This window comes from Amblyomma americanum, chromosome 5 (assembly GCF_052857255.1).
Source record: "Amblyomma americanum isolate KBUSLIRL-KWMA chromosome 5, ASM5285725v1, whole genome shotgun sequence".
NCBI classification, from domain to species: domain Eukaryota; kingdom Metazoa; phylum Arthropoda; class Arachnida; order Ixodida; family Ixodidae; genus Amblyomma; species Amblyomma americanum.
The window spans coordinates 91,072,922-91,093,193 of NC_135501.1; the positions used below are offsets into that span (position 1 = coordinate 91,072,922).

The 20,272-nt window shown below is 45.9% G+C and overlaps 1 pseudogene; it reads left to right on the top strand.

Annotated features, from left to right (window-relative positions):
• Window positions 1–17,655: 17,655 nt before the first annotated feature.
• Window positions 17,656–20,272, top strand: part of LOC144134043 (uncharacterized) — a 45,029-nt pseudogene continuing 42,412 nt past the window's right edge.

Genomic DNA, 20,272 nt, shown 5'->3' on the forward strand with positions numbered 1-20,272 from the left:
TTATTCAATTGGTTTCCTAGTGGCGAGAATTACTATGTCGCTTTTTCCTCGTTCATTGGATTGCGCATGTGAAAAGTCGGTCTAACAATCTGCCAAAGCGTATGGAAAAAAAACTGTAAACCTCAATTTTCAGTTACTATATAATAAATATCTGCGATTTTAAGCAAAAGTAATCTTTGAATAATACAGTCGTGATCTACTTGATCACGACTGTATTATTCAAACCAGGGTGAATTTGCTACTTTTCCAGTGTGAGGCCAAAACCTACTAAACAGAGGACACGTGTGATATTTCTAGCAGCACGGGCGTTCGTTCGGCGGCTCAATTACGAATAGAGATGTCCATGAATATTTAGCACTTGAGTCATCAGTATAGACATGAATGTTACCAGGATATCACAAGGACATTTGACACGTGGCTAACTTCTTAGAAGAAAGTACAGTCATGTTGCGTTTTGTAATTATTCCCTAGAGAGCCAGACGCGCAAGATTCCGAATCGCAAGAAGGCAATGTGGTGAGAAACAATAGGAATACTACGTTGATATATCCGGACCGTCACCCCAAGGATATACACAGCCGCCGTAGTTCACCAGGCAGCACACGTTGACTGGCTCTTCTTTCGGGCTCTGAATTCCGCGCACGCAGGGGAGAAACCCATGGCTATATCAGCTGCAGATCCCAACTCGGGCAATCATTAAAGATTCTTGTCACAGGGAATCGGCGATATGAAGGCAATAGCACAGCTCGTGCAGATCGATGTGTGCACTGTACCGGATTTGCACGGACGAAATAGAGAGGTAAAAAAGGACGTAGCGTCTCTTAATCGGGAGACAAGGAAGTTAGCCCTGGAGAAATGCTTACAATTTGCAGACATAAATAAATAAATGCGGAGAGCAGGCGTTGGCAGTTGGTTTGCACGGGATGGCATGTATTTTAGTGAAAGGGTAGGAGCAGAAATCGGCAGGCGCCTGGCAGGCAACGCTGAAGCTTTATAACAGGTCCACGAGGCTTCTGGACCTGGGGGTACATGGAAGCGAAGAATGCATGATAATGAAGACTGAGCCTAACAAAATGGTAGGTAAGACATCAAGAAATAAAACTACAAAGAGAAATTTAACAACAGGACCCATTGCATAAGCACCCTAGGGGCAGAAAGAGAACGATATTGATACAAACAAGAGCAGTTAAAGGGAAATGAAATAGATGTGTACGCTCGTGTGAGAGGTGTCAGTGATCTCGAAGATGCACCGTTTAATGATAGCTAAATCTGGGAAGGGGCAAGAAAACAATAACGAAGTAGGAGGGATTGTAGGTAAGCTTATAAACCAAAGAACGAATTGGCAAAGAACAGACTTAACTTGTGAAAAAAAATTCTGGGTATCAAGGGTTATTGCTGGTCAAAGGAAATACCTTATGGCGGTTAATTTAGGGACAGTGGACAAATAAAGGCAGGAAAACAAGGATGCAATTAAAGGTCTCAATGTTGATGTAAAAAATTCTGGGGATGGTGCTGTTGGGTGATTTGAATGACCATATCAAGGATCTGGGTAAACGCAGAGATCTGCACAAACACAGAGATTGTAATGGGAAGTAATTCTAGACTTCATTGACTTCATAGTTAAGCCATGTTATTTTAGTCAAAGAAACTAAATTGAGGTGTAAATCGTGTGGGAAATCTGTAACATGCAGACGACCACTGGCTACAGCCTAATGTTGCAGGCAATCTATAGCAAGCCAGCAAAATGGAAACAGTCGAAGAGGGGGAGTATATACTGGTGGGGGATCAAAAGAGAAATGTAGCAAAAATGAAAAGAAAACACGGATAAACAAAAAAAATGGAGAGGACACCTAAGCTACTTCTTAATGGGATGACGTGAGAGCATATTGGGGTAGGCTTTCCATTATAAGCGGTTTGACACCTTTCAATGCATTTTTCGCTTTTAAAGTTTATCAAATAATTAATTGATCAATAAAACTCTCTATAATTTCTTAATTTCTATTATCAAGCATTGGCTTTTCATTGTGAGCATTTTGACGCCTTTCAATTGCCCTTTTTTAAGTTTTTTTAAATTTCTTTACTTAATAACATCATTAGAATAATCTCATGAACTCGTCATCGCCCATTACAAACTAATGAGTCATCAATCACTTAAATAAAAAATTTCCATGATGCAATATTTTTACGCAGCCCGTGATTATTTACGACACGGGGCGACAACTACGACAACGCCCACGGGTTTTCGATCAAACGATCTCTATCCTCTATCGCGTAAAAACCGCTTATAGAGCAGCAGGCACTATGGAAGGAATACCGGAACTTCCCATAAAAAAGTGGGATTATAATCAGTTGTAACTACTCGTCAGTACAAAAACGAAACAGTGAAAATTGGCGCACTGCAGGAAAGGAAAGAGGGAGCCACTAATCTGGTGGGATAAGGAAGTTAAGGAGGCCACGAAAGCAAGCGGTTTCAAGAGAATACAGACAGGCAAAGAATGCGCAGTCATATAAATGACATATACACCAAAAATAAAAGTCTTATGAACAAAAAAACTGTAAGTGCAGGTCCTTTCCCAGAGTAAAATAAAGCCGTCCACTAAGCACAGGTCGTTTCCAAGAGTAGCATAAAGCAGTCCACTAGTGGCTGGATGGCTGAAGTTCGCGATGCAACTAATATTGGACCGATCAAATTCAACAGCCATACATGCTGGCCTGGGTAAGGTGAATCATAGGCAGCAGCAACAGTTTCTAAATGCCGAGGAAAAATGTTTAGAGAAGACGTTGCGAACTGCGTTACATCAATTGTAACTTAGTCATTTAGGAGCGATGTAGGGTAATCCCCACAAATGAGCGAGGAACACAGTAAAACAGTATTTAAAAGCTCCTTAGAAATTTGCAATCTGAACGAGAAAAAGGCGGGGGCAAGCACATCGGTATGGTTATAACAAATTCCAAAGAAGCGGATTAATGACCTCGCTCTAAAAACCAACAAAATGTGCTTAAGAGAACTGGAAACAGGCAGCACCAATAGGCAAACTTCGCGCAGGAGGAAACAGGGTAACATGAATTTGATTTTTAGATTGAAACGAGGTAGGATGCACATAAAGTGCACGATTACAGTGACATCTTTTATATACAGGCTTGCAATGCAGGTGGCGATATTGCAAATACGGTCACGGGTAGAAAGCAATAAAATACCCAGAGAACACAGGACTGGTTCAAAAGGTTAGAAAAATGTCGGCTTTTAGATGATAGCCTTTTCATGCTTACTGAGTGCATGGAAATAACTCAGGCGGAAAACAGATCTCTGCATATAGCCTTACTGGACGTAACCGGTGCATACGGGTACCTACACTGGTAAGTCCAGTGAAGCATACTAAACGATGACGGTATCGGCGTGGACACATCGGCAGCGGCGGTGACATGGAGCGGATGTGCTAAAGGCTGTTCTGTCGTCTATTGCAGTTCCCATCGCTTCACCTTTGCCAAAGGTCGGAAAGGATCTTCGGCAGCTCTGTTTCTGACGGGACACCGAGCGCTGCAGCCTATCTTCGAGGTGCACGGGACGAGTAGCGATACAAGCAGGCCACGACCACTGGCGCCACTACGCTGCTGTTTTCATCAACTTATCGCGCTTTGGCCGACACGCCCACTTTACTCACATCGGCAGCGGCGGTGACATGGAGCGGATGTGCTAAAGACTGTTCTGTCGTCTATTGCAGGTTAGTCTTTTCTTTTACTTCACCTGTTGATTTTTATTCTGCTCCCGCCGCTGCCGAGCGTGCAACACTCAGCGTTCTTTGTGGTTATATGTTGTTTTTGAACTGCTCCTGTATTTCACCATGCCTGGCTCTGACAACGACTGTGCAGCGTGCTCAAAAGTGCTGTCAGCTCAAGGTCGTTTTATGCAGTGCTCGGTATGTGCTGGTTCGTATCATCTAGGCAAGTGTTCTGGGGTGACAGATGCGGCGGCTAAAAACAAAGCGGAAACATTCTTTCAGACATAGTCGTGCGCTAACTGCTATTCATCTCGACTTAGGGGAGCGGGTAGCGGCAAAGATAAGCAACCTATGGACACTCACCAGATTTTGACGGCAATCCATGCTAAACTAGAAAAACTAGAAAATCTCCCTGAAAAGTTTGATGGCATCGAGAGAGCTATCACACTAATGTCAGACAAATACGATGAAGTACTGAAGGCAGTAGCTCGGCATGATGCAGAGCTGAAGGAACTCCGGAAACGAGTTCAAGCTGTGGAGGCCCGTGATGATAATGTCGAGGTTCAGGAGCTCAAATTGGAAGTAAATGATTTAAAATGGCGTAGCAGACGCCACAACTTGGTTGTTCATGGCGTACCGTTCTCTGATAATGAAGACTTGCTCTCGAAAATCAATGAAGTTGGTAGCACAGTAGACCTTCCAAATCTGAATCTGCATGAAGTTGAGGCCTTGCACAGACTGCCATCGAGGCCAGATAAGGTTCCTGGGATAATCATTCGTTCTTCTCAGCTGCAACAGAAAGACAACTGGCTTCAGAAATGCAAGAAACTGAGACTTGCAATCCAAGGTATCTGTCACTGAGAACCTTACTCAGCGAAATAGGTCGCTTCTCCTTGTTGCCAGGAAATGGGCTAAAGAGAATGGCTTTGAATACGCTTGGCACACCAACGGTAAAGTTCTAGTCCGAAGAACTAATGGAGAATCCGCACACATTGTTCGTGTGGAGGATGACCTGGCAAAGCTCGTCTCGTGAAAGCATTTGCTTGTAGTGTGTTTCTTTTAAATACAAAAACTGCTAACCATCATGAACAGCTACTCCAAACCAAGTGACCTCAATGCGACTGTTGGAAAAGAATCAGCATTGTCACTTTTGCATATTATTTGCAATCGGCAAGAGGTAAAGAAGAAATTTTAAATGAGTTTCTAAACGAATTTCAATTCAATTACACTGCAGCTATGATCACAGAGACGTGGCTTAACGATCATGAAGGTTTTTCTTTTAGCGGTTATCATAACTTTCACCTGAATCGAGTTGGTAGACGGGGCGGGGGCGTTTGCTTGCTAGTGTTAGATAGCATGCTTTGTGAGAAGGAAGAAGAAATAACTGCGTCAACAGCTCATTACGAAATCCTTTGTGTGCGCACTGGCAGAATTCTATTTGTTGTTGTTTATCGTCCTCCAGATGGCAATATCGATGACTTTTTTGAATATATGGAGAATGTCTTTGAATTTGCACATGCTTGTGGTTACACTATTTTTGTAGGCGGGGATTTCAACAATAACATATACGAAAATTCTCCCCGACGAACTCGTATGCTGCTTCTTCTGGAATCCTATTTCCTTCAAAATGTCATTAAACTGCCCACACGCGTAACTCCCTCGTCAGCAACAATGCTTGACCTGTTAATTGTCAGCAAGTCGACTGTACTTATATCGGCAGGAGTCATTGACCGTTCCCTTAGTGACCATCTTCCAGTCTACGCAATTTGTACTTATGATGTCACACATACTAACCCTAGCATGAAAATACAAAAGAAAATGCAGCATATTAATTGTGACACGTTAGATACTTTCAGAAGTGCTGTTATCAAGTTTGACTGGGGGCCTGTACTGAAATATAAAAATGCTGATGAAGCATTCCATTTTTTCTTAGAACAGTTCGTTTTAATTTATAGAGAATGTTTTCCATACAAGACGGTTAAAGCAGCTAAAAAGGCTCGCAAGCCCTGGGTCACGGCCCATATTCTTAAAATGATTTCATAGGAAAACAAACTGTATCAGAAATTCCTTAAAAGTCGCGACTCAGAAGACTTCTTAGTCTTCGAACGACATCGGAATAAACTAAATGCTGTCCTAAAAAAAGCGAAAAATGACTGTCACATAATCAACCTATTTTATGGCATCAAAGATCAAAAGATCGTTTGGAAAAGGCTAAACACACTGTTGTGTAAGGAGCAATCTAATGTGCCTAGCAGTTTAATTATTGATAACGAAACATTTACCGGTAAAGACCTAGCTGACAAATTCAATGACTACTTCTTTTCGCTTGTAGATTCTGGACATGATCCTTGTGCTATTGATTACATAGACAATTATAAGTCCAATACTCTCTTCCTTACTTCGTGTGACGACACGGAGGTACTGTCAGCCTTCAGGCGTATGAAGGTTAGTAAATGTGAAGACCCATTCGGAATTAAAATGCAACCAGTTATGCATGTTATAGATATTATTTGTCCAATTTTAGCTCACATTTATAACTTAGCTCTAGATACAGGTGTATTTCCTTTTGAAATGAAAAACGCAAAAGTGATTGTCTTACACAAAGGCGGTTCTAAAGGTGTTCTCAATAATTACAGGCCTATATCTATTTTGCCAATATTTTCCAAGGGCTTAGAGCGAATAATTTTTGTACGCCTGTCTGATTTCCTTCAAAAATATAATGTCATTACAATGAAACAGTTTGGATTTAGGCAGCACTCATCTACAGAACTGGCACTGCTCCGACATAAAGAATTCATTCTCACGAACATCGAAACAAAATGATCACTTTAGGAATAATTGTAGACTTCTGAAAAACCTTTGACAGAATAAATCATACTACCCTTCTCTTAAAACTTTCTGCATACGGTATTAGGGATAAGATGCTTAATTTAATATCCAATTACCTCATTAACCGCGAACAGTTTGTCACTGTCGATAATTTTCACTCTGCTTACAGGCCTCTCAAACATGGAGTTCCCAAGGGAAGCTTACTGGGTCCGCTGCTATTCAATATATATATATTAACGATCTAATAAATATAGATAAAGAAGTTGAATATGTATTGTATGCAGACGACACCACTTTCTTTTTAACTGGCTCAGACGTAAATGGCTTAGTGGCAAAAGGAAATGAAGTCTTGGAAAAACTGCATCTGTGGTCTATCAAAAATTCTCTCTTAGTTAACTCAAGTAAAACAAAAGCTGTATTTTTCAGAGCCAAAAACACGAATTATAACATAAAAAATCCTCTGAGATTGGGGGTGATTGACATAGAAATAGCTAAGGTAGTCAAATCCCTGGGTGTTTACTTTAATGAGTACATGCTGTGGGATGCTCATATTGAGCATCTACAGACCAAGTTGTCTCGTACAGTCGGAATTCTTAGAAAAATGCAATATATGCTACCTGAGAGAACCAAGCTTCTTCTCTATATCGCACTGTTCGAATCCAATATAAGATATTGTAACTTAATCTGGGGCAGCACTACTGCCACCAATAAAATCAAGCTGTTAACGGTACGAAAAACCGCGCTTAAAGCAATAGCAAATGTGCCTTCTTATTCGTCTTCTGGGCCTTTATACTCAAAATATAATATAATTAAAGTTTCCTCGTTTTATGATTTTCGCCTCCTCCAACTGTAAAAATCCTTGTCCGAACGTCGAATGCCGTTCTTAGAAGAAACTATCAATTTACGCGAAAATACGCACTCCCATCTAACTCGCCATCATGAAGTTTGGTATGTTCCACGTCCTCGCACTAATTACAGATTTCAGACACTAAATTACGCCTTGCCTACTTTGCTTAATCAATTTCGCCTACCCAGCTCTTTCGTTAGTTCACCTTCGAACCAACAGATGAATACTTTATTTTTATAATTTTTGCTAGCCTCGCCTTTGCGATGCCTTGATTGCTCTTTGTGTTGGAATGTGTTTGCTTTGAAATGCCTTTTCTTTTTGTATGTGATGTAAGATATATTATGTTGATTGCTTTTCCGGTTGCGGATAAACCGTACGTTATTTTTTCGATGTCTTTTTTGTTATGTTCAAATTGTGAACTAAGTTCTTTGTATGTTTGTATGTATGCTTTATATGCTTTCATTATCCCTGCCGCCGATGTAGTTTAGGGGAAGGGAACGTTGTCTAGCCGCAATATTGCGGCTTTTTTCCCTACTCCTCAGCCATGTGATTTTCTTTACATGTCTGGAATAAAGTTGACTTGACTTGACTTGACTTGATATAATTGATTTCCTAAACGAAACAATCTAGGTTAATAAAGCTGCAATAACACAGTGAAGGGATAAGGAAATAACAAGGGACAAGAAAGTAAGTAATCATGGTTGTAGTCAGCGTGAAAGATTCTAACCTACATTGCCTTTTTGTAAACTTCGGTGCATATTTTTCTTATAAAGCATGAACACCGGCAGCCATAGCAGACTTAGTCTGTCGTAGAGATTAGGCGGAAAGGCCGCTGAGCAATGGCTCCGCGCTTTGTTGTATGCGGACGGTAGTGTTCTGCCTAGCAGATGTCCAGGATGATTTGCAACCTCTGTGTAATTGTTGTTTTGATGAAGCAAACGCTCTAGGTATCCGTTTCAGCGGCACTAGGTAAGGTCGAACTGTTTTCAACGATACAACTCATCAGGTTCTTATATTACAAAATCATGAGAAACTAAGAGTGGCTGAATACATATATCTCGGGGTATGAGTAAAGAAGGAAATACATAAATAGAAATGCAACATCTGTGGTTTTTTAAAAGTGCGAAGAGATAAGGGTATAATGAAGCGCTGCTCATTATGGGGGGGGGGGGGGGGGGCGGGGAGTATGACATTCCAGATGCCTATGAAAACTCGCAGGAAACTGAGGAAAAGCTAACTACAACTCTTACAGACTACCTTTTCCGATCTAAACTCGTATTAAAAGGACTTTAACTAGCATGTGATGCCCTCTATGTTAACCAACAATGTGAAAAAATTCTGCCGGGTCATTAATCCTTCCACCGATGATAGCATCGCTTTATCTGACCCATCAGGCAACCCCATTCTTTCCGAAAATTGCGGCTCAATATTCAGAACCCCGCATTCACTAACAGCTTTACAGCCATGTCTGATGTACATGTGCCGACAACTCACCACTTCAGCTATGTTTCCATGCCACCAATAGATGTTGCTACTCCTGGTGTCGATAAACTTATTGATGCACTCAGGATTCACTCTGCTTCAGGTTACGACAGCATTAACCCAAATTTCTTAAAAATCACTACAGGTTATTCTTCCATTATACTAACCAAAATTTTCCAGCAATCACTTGACCAGTCAACGCTCCCTACTGTGTGGAAAATCGGAAAGGTGGTTCCAGTCTACAAATTCGGCGGCAAAGCATCCCCTAGTAACTATCGTTAATTATCCCTTACCAGTACTTGTTGCAAAATGCTTGAACATATATTATTCACCAACCTTATTAACTTCCTCGAATCTAACTTTTTTTAAGCCTGTGCAACAAGGTTTTCAAAAATTTTACTCTTGCGAAGCACAGTACTATTGTCACGGTGCTGGTGACAAGACAGAGACCCGGCAAGAGAGAGCTAGGCAGCATGTCCTTCGCAGGAGAAAACTGCGAGCTTCAACGTCTTTCAATCCGCGATCCAGCAGCGTCAACGTCTTTTTCGCTTCAGCGCCACCTGGCATTCCTCCCCTCTTAAAAAAAACGCGCGCAGATGAGCGCGCGAACACAAGCACACAGAAGCACACACAAGCACACAAGAAAGGCTCGAAGTATCGGGGGAGAGGGGGGGGGGGGGTCACCGTGCAAAATATGGCTTCATGTGTAAAATATGGCAAAATATGGCCTCGTGTAAAGCCCTCAAGGGCCCTTGAGGTATCTATAATAAATAAATAAACATGGACGATCTCTGCACGGGGTAGTCGATGGCTTTCCTGCTGTGAACGTGCCGCTTCCGGCAGTACCTCGTATTTTATGTCGCTGACGTACCGCAAGACTTTATGAGGACCGAAATAGCGGCAAAGGAGTTTTTCGGACAAGCCTCGCCGTCGAACAGGTATTCATACCCAAACCTGGTCGTCAGGACTGTAGAAAACCTGTCTGTGCCGGAGGTCGTATCGGCGTGAGTCTTTATCTTGTTGCTGTGTGATGTGAACATGTGCTAGCTGACAAGCCTGCTCGGCTTCGTGGGCAAACTCCTCAGCGCAGCAGAAAGTTGTTCATCCGTTGCACAAATGAGCATTGCGTCGAGCATCGTCAGAACCTCCCTGCCGTAGAGGAGGCGGAACGGTGTGAAACGGGTCGTCCCTTGAACTGCTGTGCTCTAGGCGAATGTCACGTACGATACGATCATGTCCCACGCCCTCTGTTGCACATCGACGTGCATCGCCAGCATGTCCGCCATGGTCTTCAGAAGCCGCTCTGTCAGCCCATTTGCCTGCGGGTGATAAACAGTAGTTTTAGGGTGGTTCATACCGCTTAGCTGAAAAATTCCGGCCATCAGCTGGGAATTAAAGGAGGGCTCTCGGTCGGTAATGGCGTAGGTTGGGGCGCCGTGCCGAAGGACGGTCTGATTCACGAGAAAATGCGCAACCTCAAACGCTGTGCCATGAGGCAAGGCTTTGTCCTCGGCGTATCGATTGAGGTAGTCTGTGGCAATGATGATGTACCGGTTGGCACCTGAGGACAAAGAGAAAGGGCCGAGAAGGTCCATGCCCACCTGATCGAAGGGGCACGTGTTAGTGTAATAGGTTGGAGGAACACCGTAGGTTTGGTAAGCGGGGCCTTACGGCGCTGACATTACCGACAGCTCTGAATGTAGCGCTTAACAACAGTTGCAAGTTTGGGCCAGTAGAACAGCTTGCGTATTCTGCAAAGCGTGAGAGAGTATCACAAATGGTCATAGGTTGGTTCAGCTTGGCATGCAGAAAGCATTTCCTCTTGAAGTGTTGTGTGCACGACGAGGAAGTAGGCTCGCGACCTGGAACCAGAAATCTTCTTATACAGCATGCCTCGTTGAAGGGAAAACGACGACAGGTGCTGAGAAAAACATTTGGGAACGGTTGCCGACTGACCTTTCAAATAATGAGGGGTCGTAACACGGGATTGGTGCGCTGCTGACTTGACAAATCAGAAGAATCGATCGCCCCAAGAAAACGAATGTCATCGTCCGTGTCGGGCGTAGCGAGTTCGACAGGGACACGATGAAGGCTGTCGGCGTCTTCATGCTTATGACCGGAATTAAAGACAATGGTGAGGTCAAACTCCTCCAGGCGAAGGCTCCTTTGCGCCAGACGTCCAGACGGGTCACGCAGGTTGGCCAACCAACAAAAGGAGCGGTGATCAATGAGAACTTTGAAAGGGCGACCATAAACATAGGGGCGAAATTTCGCAGAGGCCGAAATAATGGCGAGGAACATTTTTTTTTGTTGTGGAGTAGTTAATCTCGGCACGCGACAGAGCGCGGCTTGTATAAGCGATGACTCGTTGAACGCCATCCTGGCGCTGCACGAGAACCGCGCCGAGGCCGATGTTGCTGACGTCGGTGTGTATTTTAGTGTCACCCCGCTCATCAAAATGGCCAAGAACGGGCGGCGTTTGAAGACGCAGGCGGAGCTCGGCGAAAGCCACGTCTTGCCCGTGGGACCAAACAAAATGTGTGGCGTCACGGGTGAGACGGCTGACACGGGTCGATCGTACGCGGATGCTTTTTGCTGAAGAACCCTTTCAATCGTGGAGGACTCAGTGAGAAACTCGGCGACAGCCTTCAGAGGGCTGCGGACAAGGCCAGCAAAAAGTTGCTCCTTGACGACACGCATGAGATGGCGTACGTTTTTGTCCTCGGACATTGCAGGGTTCGCGCGCCTGAACAGCCGCGTCATATCCTCTACATACGCTGCAACGTTTTCATATGGAAGCTGAACGCGAGATTGCAGAGCGCGTTTTGCCCGTTCGCGACGATCTGAGCTCCCGTATGTTTCAAGGAGACGACGCTGAAACTCACTTCAAGAAGATCCAGGTCCGAACGGTGTCGTCTAGACAGAAGTAGGCGTTTCTGAGGTGTGCGGCGTCATTCCACTGTTTGAATGCGGCATCTCGCTCGTAGTTCTGCAACCAGTCTTCCACGTCCTCAAAGATGTCGCCGTAGAAGGACCTCGGGACGCGGGGGTTCTAGAGCGTCAAGTAGGGTGTTGGCGCCCCAGGCATTGGGGTGGTCGCGGCAGGCTTTGGAGTTGTCGCGCCGGGCATTGAGGCGGCGTCATGTTGCTCCGAAGACATACCCGATGGGTCAGGTTCGGGTGGTAAGCCTCGAATACGGCGACGAGCAAGGTGGACGGGCGGCTTGACCGGTATAGAACTGGAGCACCGGCTAACCGTTGGGGTACGGGACATGAGATCGATCCCACCTCCACCAGATTTGTCACTTTGTTGGTAACAAGACAGGTCCAGGCAAGAGAGGGCTCGGCAGCACGTCCTTCGGTGGGAGAAAACGGCGAACTTCAACGTCCTTCATGCCGTGCGCCAGCAGCGTCAACACCTTTTTCGCTTCAGCGCAACCTGGAAATATCGTTTACACATGCATTACATCGTATTCTGGACCTATCATCACTAGCTGACTGCACATTTCTAGACATTTCAAAGGATTTCCACAAGGTGTGTCAAAACGTTTTTCCTCACAAATTAAAGCAACTTAATATTGACTCTAACTTACTGAAATGGGTTGAGTTTTTTCTATTTATTCGCTCACAATTTATTTTTGCTAACGCTTTCAACTCCAGTTTTACCGAGGTGTCATCTGAGGTTCCACAAGGTTCAGTTCTTAGACCACTACTGTTTCTAATTTACATCACTGATCTTCCCTCTCTTGTGAACTCTCATATTCACCTATTCGCTGATGACTGCGTCATTTTTAGAGAAATAACAAACACTAACGAAATTGATTTACTTCAGTCAGAGCTCAACACATTAGGCAACTGTTGCAAAGATTATTTAAAGCCGCTAAATATTAAGAAATGCAAAGTCATGCATGTGTCTAGGAAAACTTCCGCCCTGCCTCATTACTACTACATTGGTAACATTTTGTTTGAATCAGTCTCGTCACATAAATATCTAGGCGTCCACATAAATTCAAGTCTTAATTGGTCTCTTCTTACCGAGAACATAATTAAAAATGATAATCTCATGCTAGGCTACTTACGTCGCAACTTTTTCAACGTTCCTTCGAATTTGGAACTATTGCTTTATAAAACACTAATACGATCTAGACTTGAGTATGCAACACCTGTATGGGAAGCCGCTCAAGCCAACTTAATGATCTTGAGATGGGGAAAAATCACTCTGTACGTTCATCCTTGCTAACTACAACCGCACAGCGTGTATAACTGCTATGGAATCTAATCTCTGTCTCCAAACACTGACATCGCGTAGAAAAATGTTTCGTCTCGCTCTGTTCTGCAAGCTGTATATTCATCCCGCTTTACGTGATCACCTCATCCCCTTGCCTATTTATGGATCCCACCGCATTAACCATAAACACAAAGTCGGAATTGTGCCATGCAACACGAAATGCTTCTCGCAGTCATTCCTGCCGCGAACCTCACATGACTGGAACCACGTAGTTGCTGGCATTGTAATTATGAACAGTTCAGCGTAGCAAGAGCTAACATTGAATATTCAGATGGTGTTTAAACTTTCTTGTAAACAACTGTATTTTCTCTCTGTTTTTGTATATTTACCACTCCACTCTGCAATGCCGCTTGTCCTGAGGGGTAATGTGAATAAAAATTAAAAAAAGAAGAATATGAAGTACTGAGAGGTATTTGGAAAGAAATAACGGTGCCAGTGCTTACTTTAAGGAATGAAATTTTGTGCCTAAGAGCAGAAGTTCAGTCATGATTCGAAATAAATCAGGGAGCTGCTCGAAAATCTGCACATGATGCCAACCCACAACCCACAAATCAGGCTGTACAGAGTGATACAGGCTGGTCATCGTTGGATGCACGGGAAGCTCGCAGTAGAATGTATTAAGTACTCATGAGGAAATTGGACAACAGTTGGGCAGCTAAGTTATTTAAATACTTATACTGGAAGAGCATTGTTTCAAAATGGCGGAAAATAGCTAGGAAACTAGAGGTGACGGAGCATTAGAAAGCTTTAAACAACAGCTAAAAACGCAGAGGGTATAAACTTGTACCGTGCAAAAAATGAAGCAGTTTCGAACTATATCGAAACCAGAAAAGGCATCTCAGAACGGAATCGTTCTATGACAACTGCAGAGGCAATGCCTGAGAGGTTGAAGCGAGATCAGGGTTTTTTAGAACGCAAAGCTACAAAAAAATACAGCCAAGAAGTTGACACACGTGCAGTGTACGACGGGGTGGTTCGGGTGCTCATTTAGAAGTGCGACTATTACTGCGCAAATTCATTTCCGCAAAAACTGATTTTGAATTTTTTCATGGTGTGCCAAATCTGTAGAAACAATTGGCTTGATTCGGTTTTTAGAGGTTTAACTTCCCAAAGCAGCTGAGGCTATGAGGGACGCCGTAGTGAAGGGCTCCGGAAATTTCGGCAACCTGGGGTTCTTTTAACCTGCACTGAATTGCACAGTACACGGGCATCTACAATTTTGCCTTAATCAAAACTCGACTTCCATGACCGGGATTCAGCCCGCTGCTTTTGGGCCAGCAGCAGAGCGCCATAATCACTGAGCCACCGCGGCAGCCTGTGGAAGCAATTAAACATCATATTCTTGAATTTCACGGCATCCACCTAAACGCAGAAGCAGGCAGTCACTCTTGTTGAGGGTCTTGGCTTTAGAGATGACAGTGTTCATGTGAATTATTGTCAGTAGAATCTAGTAGAAAGCGGTTGAGAGATTGGCGGCTCAAAAGATTAGAGTTGGCATAACGTTAGAGGTGTAAGAATAAAAATGTAGCCAAAGGAAAGGGCGAATTTAGAGACCGATTTTAATTATCATCAAAGAAGCAAAAACAGAAATATTAATGAAAAGGGAGAAATTAAAAAAAAAGGCTGCCGACATCGGCAAGACATTGAAGTAACGAGCGTTAGCTGTTTGCTTTACAGGACGAAGGAAGCGAAAAAGAAGGCGCCGCTCCTCTCTAAAACAAGCGGTTTTAGGTAAATGATACTTGATTTATTAACTGCTGCTGGTCCTTGAACCCAAGATATTAGACTTATATTTGAAATTTGGCAGAGTGCTAGACGCGCTCTGGCACGGGTCGGCCCGGTATTACGCTGCCTGCGGGATCGGCCCGGGGCCTCTGCGCGTACTAGCGCGTGGCGCGTTTACTATATATCTTTCCCTCCTATACTTTAAGACTCCTACTTTCAGCACGTGGCAGTGAGCGCGGCTCGGCTTGAGCCAGTAGGCAGGCCAGTGCTCTTTTCTTTTCCGTCTTTGTTTCAGCAACATCAGTCAGTCAGTCTCGAGAAACGGAATGCAATACCATTTGAAACGGGTTGGATGGCCACCATGTTTGGATGAATGGATAGATGGAGATGGATGGATGGATGGATGGATGGATGGATGGATGGATGGATGGATGGATGGATGGATGGATGGATGGATGGATGGATGGATGGATGGATGGATAGATGGATGGATGGATGGGTGGGTGGGTGGGTGGGTGGATGGGTGGATGGATGGATGGATGGATGGGTGGGTGGATGGATGGGTGGGTAGGTGGGTGGGTGGGTGGATGGATGGATGGATGGATGGATGGATGGATGGATGGATGGATGGATGGATGGATGGACGGACGGACGGACGGACGGACGGACGGACGGACGGACGGACGGACGGATGAACGAACGGACGGACGGACGGACGGACGGACGGACGGACGGACGGACGGACGGGCGGACGGACGGACGGACGGACGGATGGATGGGTGATGGATGGATGGATAAACGGAGTGATGGATCGATGGATGGATGGGTGGATAAGGCTGAACCCTTTAAATCGCGCTGTCTCAATTTAAATCGGGCGCTGGCTACGCGTGCACGCACGCCGCTTAGCGGAGCGATCGCCACCTCGCGCCATCTATCAGAGAAATTACGATGCACGTTTACCAGTTGTCAATTACACCTCCTCAAGATACGTCCCAAACGAAATTTGCTTCGTTTGGGGGTCAAGGTGCGACTAGAATTTGGCTTGCGGTGCGATATGGTAACGTTTCAATTAGTAATTCTTTGTATACAATGTTTACCTGTTATTTATTTTGTGGTTTTATTTCTATACCACAACCGGTAGGGTTTATTTGCCTGCCAAATTCGGTACACAACTTACCCCCAATGGATGCCCGTTGTTGTCGGAGTATATATAGCAGAACGAATGTATACGCCCATTGCGGTACAATATCCGGGCCGTTTCCCTACCCGCTGTAGCTTATTTTATGGGGGTAGGAGGAGGGGATGGGATGGCACAAACTATTTTAATTGCCGCCATCTTAGATTCGAGAAACCGAAACTATGCTGCCATTTCGTCCCTTCACGTGATGCTCACATACTTCCACGTCTGTCCATAATATAGGATCGTGACGTCAACATTACACACGGCAGGTGGAGGTTTCTACAGTGCTATAGTAGATGGCGCTACAATTCAATACGAGATCTGCTGTTTTCTTGTGTTCAAAGATGCCGCTGAGATTTTCGGGAGGTAGGAGACCCCACGAAATCTCGAAACATCATGAGTTGCTGCCCCAGATGGCGCTGTGATGTGAGGGAGCGAGCAGATCCCACGAAATCTCGAAACGTGATGAGTAAGAGCCAACGCGCTTAGAAAAAAATAATATAGATTAGCTCAACTAATCCAGGATATACAGTGCGAACGCGAGATTGAGGTCTCCACTGACGCACGGAGTCGGTTGTGCGCCTTTCTTTTCGTGAAAATGAAAGGCCTATGCAAATATGTCAACGACAATGATTTATATGAGCGCCGTCGGATCACTTGTTTTGTTTGGTTTTTGAGGTAAAGTAAATGGCACAATAACCGTCTCACATATCTCGGTGACCACCCGAACCGCGCAGTAAAGGAAGGGATAAAGGAGGAAGGGAAAGAAGAAAGCGAAAAGAGAAAATTGAAAGTTGGATTTTCAGGAAAGGCGTGGCGCTGCGCAGCGGCGGAACACCTGTGGCTCGGTGCTAATAGTGGCGCATGCGCGGCGCTGCGCAGCGGCGGAACACCTGTGGCTCGGTGCTAATAGTGGCGCATGCACAGTTGTGACGAGGGAGCGAGAGAGAGAAAAAGAGTCGGCGGCGGCCACCTGCGCCGTGCGTGACGTCACTCGTGCTGCGACATGCGCCGGCTCGCATGCAGCGAGGTGTTGACTACCGTAATGAAGTTTTGTCTTGAAAAAAAAGCAGGACATGGTGGGAACTGCCCGCTCACTGTTTCAAATGGTGCGCTTCTATCTTGCATCGATGCATCTTTGCGTGGCGATGTATAACATCGTATGTAGGGATCACAATAATGTCGATGTCAAGAAAAAAATTGAAAGAAAAGGAATGAAAAGAGATAGAAAGGAAAGAGAAGGCAACAATAGTGCCTGCTCCTAATGCGAAGTTTAGGCGTCCTAGGTGGCGTTGCGTTCGCCGACGGGAGCGGACGTGCTTCTCATTGGTTCCTGCTATTATACCAATTAACGCAGTGTTACTTTACAGTTACCGCGATATAATTGGTACGAAGGTGTGCGCGATGGTGCGGGGCATCGACCGGTACAGTTTTGACCAAGCGGTACGTGATTCTCTCGATATACGATGACTTTTATCTGGTGCGGGGCGGACTTTTCGCTAAGCCTAACGTGGGCCTACCACGAGTAGGCCACAGGTGGTGACGGGCCCGGCCGCTAGGCCTAACCCGACGACGATTACAACCAAGATGGCAACCGAACTGGAAGTGGCCACGTCGACGGGAGACAACATGGCGTAAGCGCCGAGCATCGGCAGTCTCGGCGGGCTACGTGTATTGAAGTTCACGGAGGACATTACACCGTAAGAAACCGAATGCTGGTCGGCCTCCGGCAAGAGCATCAAGCAGATCATGGCCGGCAAGAAAAACGGTGAGTTTGCCGCCATTGCTCGCCAATCTAGACACAAGAACAGGGCCAGGTTTGCTAAGAGAGTTGCAGCCTCGGTAACGAAAGCGGCGAGGATGCCGATAGACATGCCGAAAGAAGACACCAAGATTGTGATGAGACCACGTGGAGGTCTCAACGTAGCGAGAACTGGGGTTTCAATAATTGTCGGCCGTCATGACGGCGGCTCGAGTAACGAAGGAAGATGCCAAAGCACACACCATCTGCACAAACGCGCAGCAAAACATCATCGTGGTCAGCATCCCGAACGAGAGGCATGCCACGCTGTACTCTAAGGTCAAAGCCCTTAACATAGGAGACAGGACATATGAAATCAGCGCCTACCGAACGGCGCCGGACGGCATGGTCGAGAGTCGTCCGAGGCATAGCCGTAGACGACCCCCCGGAGGAGATAGCCGAAAACATCGTGAACCCGCGCAACCCCCTAGCGGTGGAGGCGCACAAAATGCGCAATACAACCACGGGGATGGTACTCTTCGCAGGACAAAAAGTACCGAACTACGTCAAGTATGGCTCGATATTAGTCAGGTGCGGGCTTTACCGCAAGCACTTTGGCGTGTGCAGGCAATGCGGCAAGGTCGGCCATAGAAGAGACGTATGCCCGAATCGCAACACCAGAGTGTGCTTCGGCTGCGGAATCGTGAACCCCAGCGAGGATCACAAACGCGAATGCAAGCCCAAGTGCAAGGTCTGCGGGAGACAGCATCCAACGGGCGAAAGGGAATGCAAAAACAAGTACAAGATGCCGTACGTGGTCAAAAAACGGCAATGGGAACGCAAGATGGAAGCCACGCAGTCCCCAGTAGCACAAGGTGGCGGGCCCATGCGGGTCCGACATAAGAAATAAGGGCTGGTGGCTGCCCGCAATAAATCTACATGGGTCCGTCGTGGGCGCAGTGCTGGCGAAAATAGTTTGGGCTGCCCATTTTATGCCTGAGTGGGCCCCTCGTCAGCTACGCATGGGCTTAAAAAGAGAGGCCAGCCCACCTGGGCTCCACCGCAGATACATGCGGGCAAATGTGCGGGCTCTATCATGGCGAAGTGTGGGCAGCCCCTCTTGGGGCTGCCCGTGCAGCACCTTGGGGGAGCCACGGTGGTTTTGTGTGGGCAGAGAGATAGTATTCCCTCCTTCGGCCTACATGGGTCCTGTGTGGAAAATACAGGGGAAACTTTGGGCTGCACAGCGGCGAAACGTTGTAGGCATGCAGTTTGGGCTGTCTGAGCAACGCCTACGTTGGTCCCGCATGGGCTAGGCCTGGGCACATTTGTCATTCCCGCATCTTGCCCGCCTCTATCCTAAACAGGGTATGAAAGGGCTAAGCATGGGCTGTATGCATGCCACCACAGATACATGCGGGCAACAGTGCGGGCTCTAGCATGGTTCTGTGTGGGCAGCCCCTCTTGAGGCTGCCCGTACAGCACCATGAGGGAGCCATGGTGGTGTTGTGTGGGCAGAGAAATAGTATTTCCGCCTTCCCGCCTACATGGGTCCCACGTGGAAAATACAGGGGCTAAACATTGGGCTTCACAGTGGCGAAGCGTTGTAGGCATGCAGTTTGTGCTGCCTGAGCAACACCTACGTTGGTCCCCCATGGGCTAGGCGTGGGTGCATTTGTCATTCCCGCATCTTCCCCGCCTGTATCCGAAACAGGGTATAAAAGGCCTAAGCATGGGCTGCATGCAGTTTGTGTGCATAAAAGATGGGGTTAGATGATGGTTCCCTGCGGTTAACCCGAATAGGGGCTGTCCCTGCAGCACCCTCAAGGATCCAAGGAGGCTAGCTGCGTGTGGACAAACATCCAATATTGCCGCCTACAGCCTATAAGGGTACTGCGTAGAAAATACATGGGCTGCACATGGGCACATATCTGCCATTCCCACATCTTCCCCGCCTACATATCTGCTGCTGGTAGAAAAGGGGCGAAGTGTGGACTACGCAGTGGCAAATGAACCTGGGCTATACGATGGTGAATTGCGGGCAAGGCCGATGGGGGCTTCCCGTGCATCACTCTGACGACACTGTGTGTGGGAACAGGTAGTATAATTTTGCCTGCAGACTTCGTAAGTCCTGTGTCGATTATTCTGGAGTTTGCAGTGCAGAAATATCACGCGTAATTTTAGCGATGGTTGCTAGGCGACACCTATTGACATGTAGTCTCACATTAGCCTGGCTGCATATCCTACGCGACATGTAAAAGGCCTGCATGGGTGACACAGCGATGGAGCTTATGAGTGAAGTGCGGGCATATATTCTCTGTTTCTTCATTAAAGAGTCTCTCTCTCTCTCTATATATATATATATATATATGCTCAGTATATGGGCTGCCCACTCAGCACGTTGATGAAGCCAGACGGTTGTGGCCAAATAGCTTGCATTCGTGCGTTCAATCTAAATAGATC